The 6,679-nt window shown below is 38.3% G+C and overlaps 1 pseudogene; it reads right to left on the bottom strand.

The window, feature by feature from the left end:
• Positions 1 to 353: 353 nt before the first annotated feature.
• Positions 354 to 1,137, bottom strand: LOC101578504 (annotated as a pseudogene).
• Positions 1,138 to 6,679: the final 5,542 nt, after the last annotated feature.

The raw sequence follows: 6,679 nt of genomic DNA, 5'->3' as shown, positions 1-6,679 counted from the left end.
GCATATTTTTGGATGCCCAGTAATATATCCATTTTTATTAGATTAAATATCATCAGCATCTCTTGATTCTTTAATTTGAAATGTGAAGATTTTCATAGTATTATTATTTTAGCTCTCACTACTCCCACCTCTTGTTTTCCATTCCTTTACATTGCTCATACAACTTCTCATCTCATTCTTTACCTGTGACTGTCTTCATCATTACTTGTTTGATAATGGATGTAAAATAAGATAGTATTCTTTGACTAACTATGTACTTATTATTGACTAGAGGGCTATGTAGGGCTTTATTTATTTATTTGTGTTTGCCATCACAAATAAGACTTTATTTATCACTATTAAAAAGCTGGATCTTAAATGGATTCTTGGACTGGTGGTTTATATCCATCAGCTTGTTCAACTTTAGCTCCAGTCTCATCCTCAGTAGACTTTCCAGAGCTACTACCTTCACCATGAAGCTCCATGAGTTTTCCCAATTTAAACTTGGGCTTCTTCAGCATTTTACTTTTCTGACAAAGACATCATGAAGAGTGTAGATAGATTGACAACCCTTTTCTATGTCTTTCCCAGTGCTGTCTGGAATCAGTTTATTGACTACTTTCTTCAAGTCATTTGTCTGCACCTCTTGGGTCATGATTTCCATTATCTTCTTCCATATCTGGCGGACCTGTTGGTGCTGAGGGTAAGAGGCCTTCCAGTTCTGATTGTTGCATTTTTTTAGTAAAACCAGCACAGAATAGTCGAAGCAAATAACCATTGGTAGTCTAACATGAGCTTTGATCTTGGTCTGCCTTTTTTTTTTGATAATGGAACACATTTTGTCATGGGTGAGATCCATGTCATGGAAGTTAGGCAGTTTTTGCCCTGATCTTCAGTAACTAGCTTGAATTTCCTAAAGACAACTACATCATTCTGCAGATCATCAAGGCTCACTTCAAACACATGACCTTTGAACCCATCAGATGCGATTTTGGTTCCTTGAGTTCTGGTGATGAGTGTTTTTCCAGTATTTCTTATGTTGAACATAGCCAGTGCCTTCATATCATGCCAGTCTTTTTAAGAAAATGGATCAACCACTTTCTTCTTGGCTCCGTTTTTGCTACCTCTCATAAGGTGCTTGTTTTTGCCTACTGCCATGGTGCTGCTCAGAGAGCTAAAAAGGAGGGCTTTATTTTTGTATGGAGTTTTTATTGCCTTTCCTACTGACGTGATTTGCTTACCTTTCCTACAGTCCCATTTGAAAATAACTCAATATGATTCCGTCTACTTCCCTTTGCCCAAGTCTTCTTTTTGTTTTTTATTTCATTCTTCTCTGTTCTTGAGTGAGTGCTGTGTGCACTCAGCACATAGCCGTTACCCTGAAACTTTCCCTCAAAGCTCTCAGTGGGACCCACTGCTCAGAATCTTCTCATTTCCATTTCCTGTTTCTTGACAGTCTTCTTGCTGAGCTACATCCTGAATGATCTTCCCAAGAGAGCAACGAGTCCGGACATGTTGGGAATGTGTTAATTTAGCCCTTCCAGGAAATTGAGGATACTGCTGCGTTATCTACCATCCAGCGTGGTTCTCTTTCTTTTATAGGTGTTGTTTCTTCTGTTTTCTCTGAAAGCTAAATATTGCCTCCTCTTCCACAATTCACATTCTTTTAAAAGTTATCTAACTATTTCTTTTGTCTATTAGTAGTTTTTGCAATCTATTAGATTAATTAGCAAAAAGCTTGATTTCCTCTCTGTTTTTATTTAATATCTCTGATTTCTTTTTGTGTTGCTTTTATGAAAGATAGCCTTTATTTTGCTTCTCTCTACCTTACTACTGAAGTTGATATAATCAAGTTTTTAATTTCTAAGTCTTTTCTTGTTTTTCCTCTTTTCATAACAAGTTATTCTAATTTGTGGATAGAATTACTTTTTTTAGTCCTTGAATATAATAATTAGATCCTTTTTAAACAACAATTTTTTTCTGCATTGACTCTTTTTCCTTTTTTATAACCCAGGGATCAATTAATTTATCTTTTTAATCTTGGTCTTTTTATTGCAGGATTTCCTCAAATATTTAGTGATGCTTGGTTGATCATTCATATGTAAGAAAGAGACATTAATGAGGAAGGCCTTAGATTCTGTGGTTTAGCTTTGTATTTACCTAGGGTACAGAGGACCACAGACCTGGACCAACACAGTGCAAGACAAGTGTGGCTTACTTTTTGGTATGGTCCCCTAAACTAAGTTACAGATGGTTTCCCTTAGTGTTGTGTTCCCTGCAACAGCTGTCTTGCTTCTTCATAACAGTGTGCCTGGCTTCTTGAAGGAAGACCGCCTTTTGTCTTGGCTTGGACTATAAAACATGACTTGCAGGTACTTTCCATGTGGAGCAGGGGGTGGGGTGAAGAGTCACCTGCGGGCTGACTTTATTCCCTGTCTCACCCCTGCTCGCCTGTTTCCTTGTGCTTGCAAGTGAGTAACTGGCTATCTGAGGCTCCTGCACAATGTTTTCATTGTGATTTTTCCTGCCACACTCTGTCACTTTAATCTCCTGAATCTGTAAAATCCTTTTTATTTTTATTTTATTTTTTATTTTTTGAGCAGAATATTTATTGGAGGAAAGAAAGCTTCTGTCTGAGGGGGATAGGGGGTGGGGTCGAGTGGATTGTCCCCAAATCTGTACAATCTTATAATCCTTTGCAAATCTCCTTCCCATTTAAACAATTGATAACAGACCTTTCTTATTTCTTTACTGTCATGATAATGATATCTAAGAAATGAAGGCAATAAAAATGTGCTCTCAGTTTAGAAAAATGCATTTTTTTTTTAATTTAAAAAGTAATGAGGGATTTCTGTTCAGGAATCAGCTCACAGAATCAGCTGTCACTCTGGACAAATCCGTTATGGGAAGTGATTTTACCTGAAAATGTTCCAGCCCAGCGCTGCCCAGTAGCACTTGCTGAACTGAGGAGATGTCCTGTGATTACTCTCTCTGGTGGGGCCCATGTGGGTTTTGAGCACCTGAAGTGAGGCTCATATTACTGAGGAGCTGAATTTTAAATTTTGATAATTTTAATTAAGTCAAACATGAGCAGCTGCCTTGTTGGACAGACAGTCCTACATTATTTGATTACCATTTTTCATTAGCATGTATCAAAGTAAATTCTATTTTAAAGTATAAGACAGTTTTTAGTCTTCTTGAAATATTTACCTATTGTTATTTTCAGTGCATCAAAAAATTAGCTTCTTGAAGGCAGGAATATGCTCTTCTTCATTCACTTTTGTACCTTTAGGGCCTATCATAGTGCCTCACACATAGTAGGTACTCATGGGTATTAGCTGACTGGGTGAACAGAGAATCTGGAAAGTAAATAAGATTTCTAGAGTACAGGTGGATATGAGTTTGTGAAGTTCACATCCAAGTGGAAATTTCTGAGCAGGGTTGTAAAGTACAGATATATCACTCTCTACTTCCAAATGTCAGATAAAAAGAGCTTTTGTGTTATGGAAATATTTTCTTTCTATTTCATGGATGGTAATTTGCCTTTTTCTTTGTCCTCATTTTACTTAACAAATCTCCTATATTCTTTAAGATTCAGCTGAAGTCACACTAATATCTCTTGTTGTCTTGGGATATTCTATGGCTGACTTCCCCAGTCCCATCCCACACAGCCCCATCCTTCCATGGGTCTAGGTGATATGCATCCACTCGCAGGCCTGTGAGTTGCTCTCACCTGCATTGTCACAGGACTTCTCTGTGATACTGTGCACCTCTGCAGTCTGCATATGTCTTACTTAGCTCTAGCACCTAGCATAAGGCCTAAGAAATGTGCACACATGGCCAGCATATGTATTCATGCAAATTGCCAGTTGCACCATTGTATATAGTACTAATGTATGTAAATATTTAATATCCCACAGAGTTTGTGATTTTGAATGCTATTTTCTTATTTTTAGTTATCATAGGTTGAGAAAGAAGATTCACCTTTCTTGGTATTTAAATACATATTTAATGTTATATTTCAAAAATTATTTTATTAGTATATGTTTGTGATTCACACATCTTATAGTATTCTTGGTGACTGATTATATGTATACAGTAAAGCTTAGTTTTTGTTTAATCTCCTTCTCTTTCTCACCCCTTACCATGTCCTCTGATTCTCCTATCACCTTCCACATACTTACTACTTGTTTTAGTTCATGTTATGGCATGTAATGTTTGGATTGATTGGAGCTATTAAGATCTTGTACGTGGCACATTTTTAATCCTCTCATTTCCCCTTCCCCTTCTTTTCACTCCTCATTTCTTTTTCATTGAATCACTTCCCTATTGGATGAGATCTGTTCTATTGTCCCTTTTAATCCCATTTTTTTTGTTTGTAGTTGGCCTCACTCGAATGAGAGATATCATATGGTGTGTATATATTTCACTCAATATAATATTCCATATGCACCCATATTCCTATATATGCCTCAAATCTGTCATTGTTTATAGCAGAGTAGTATTCCATGATGTATGGATGGTACATTTTGTTTATCTGATCATCTGTTGATAAGTATATAGGCTGCTTTAAGGACTTCTCTATTACAAATTTTGCTGTTACAAACATTGGTATGCAAGTATCACTATGGTATGATAACTTAAACTTTTGTGGGGAGAAACCTAGCAGAGAGATTGCTGGTCATACAGAATCTCCAGTTTCTGCTAATTGCATGCACCAGTAAGTGAGGGGCTTCACCAACATAGCCAGGCCCACACATAAGCAAACATGTTGAAGGGACCTGCAGTTACATTGGTCTTGGCACCTGCTACTCCTGTGGGTGTCTTTCAGAATGGAAAAGTAGATATAATCATCAGTGATCAGGGAAATCAAACCACTCCAAGTTATGTTGCTTTCACTGACACCCAAAGACTGATTGGAGATGCTGCAAAAATCAAGTGGCAATGAACTCCACCAACAGTTTTTGATGTCAAAGTTTTGATAGGCTGTAGATTTGATGCTGCTGCTGTCCAGTCTGATATGAAGCATTGGCCATTTATGGTGGTGAATGATGCAGGCAGGCCCAAGGTTCAAGTGGAATATAAAGGAGAGACAAAGAGCTTTTACCCAGAGGCATCTTCTATGGTGCTGACAAAGGTGATGCAGATGTTTATATAGGGAATATTACTATCAGCCTATGATCACTGTGCCAGCTTACTTTAATGACTCTCAGCATCAGGCAACCAAAGATGCTGAAACTATTGCTGGCGTTGATGAACTTAGAATTATTAAGAAACCAACAGCTGCCGCTATTGCTTATGACTTAGACAAAAAGTTTGGAGCTGAAAGAAGTGTGTGGATTTTTGATTTAGGGATGACACTTTTGATGTGTCCATCCTCACTATTGAAGATGGAATCTTTGAAGTGAAATCTACAGCTGAAGACACCAACTTAGGTGAGAAGATTTTGACAATCAAATGGTCAATCATTTTATTATGACTTCAAGTGAAAGCACAAGAAGAACATCAGTGAGAACAAGAGCTGTCCGCTGTCTTCATACTGTATGTGAATGAGCTAAGAGAACCCTCTCTTCCAGCACCCAAGCCAGTATAGAGATTGATTCCCTCTAAGAAGAAATCAACTTCTGTATCTCTGTTACTGATGCTCAATTTGAAAAGTTGAATGCTGACCTGTTCAGTGGCACCCTGGACCCTGTGGAGAAGGCTCTTTGAGATGCTAAACTGGACAAGTCCCAGTCCATGACATTGTCCTGGTGGGTGGTTCTACCTGTATGCCCAAAATCTAGAAGCTTCTTTAGGATTTCTTCAATGGAAAAGAGTTAAATAAGAGTATAACCTTGATGAGGCTGTTGCTTATGGTGCAGCTATTCAGGCAGCCATTCTATCAGGAAACAAGTCTGAAAATGTTCAAGATTTGCTGCTGTTGGATGTCACTCCTCTTTTTTCTTGTTATTGAAACTGCTGGTGGTGTCATGGCAGTCCTCATCAAGTACAATACTACCATTCCTACCAAACAGACCTAGACCTTCATTACTTTCTCTGAAAATAAACCTGGCATGCTCATATATGAAGGTAAGCATGCCATGAAAAGGATAACAACCTGCTTGGCAAAGTTTGAACTTACTGGCATACCTCCTGCACCCCGTGGTGTTCCTGAGACTGAAGTCACTTTTGATATTAATGGCCATGGCATCGTCAATGTCTCTCCTGTCAACAAAAGTATAGGAAAAGAGAATAAGGTTACTATCACTAAAGATAAGGACCCTTTGAGCAAGGGGGACATAGACTGTATGGTCCAGGAAGCAGAGAAGTACAAAGCTGAAGATGAGAAGCAAAGGAAGAAAGTATCATCCAAGAATTCACTGGCGTCCCACAATTTCAACATGAAAGCAACTGTGGAAGATGAGAAACTTCAGGACAAGAGTAGTGATGAAGATAAACAGAAGATTCTTGAAAAGTGTAATGAAATCATCAACTGGCTGGATAAAAATCAGATTGTGGAGAAGGAAGAATTTGGACATCAGCAGAAGCAGCTGATGAAAGAATTGAATACTATAGATGCATGAATTCAGAAGCAGCTTATGGAGAAAGCCTGAAATGCCATCATCATCAAGCTGAATTCCTCCATGATTAGGTGGCAGGCCTGGAGGAATGCCTTGCTCTTTGGAGGAGCTCCTCCCTCTGGTGGTGCTTCCTCAGG

Source organism: Octodon degus, unplaced genomic scaffold (assembly GCF_000260255.1).
Source record: "Octodon degus isolate 3935 unplaced genomic scaffold, OctDeg1.0 scaffold00289, whole genome shotgun sequence".
Classification (NCBI taxonomy): domain Eukaryota; kingdom Metazoa; phylum Chordata; class Mammalia; order Rodentia; family Octodontidae; genus Octodon; species Octodon degus.
The sequence above is the reverse complement of the archived record's forward strand: the minus strand, read 5'-3'. Positions and strand labels throughout refer to the sequence as shown.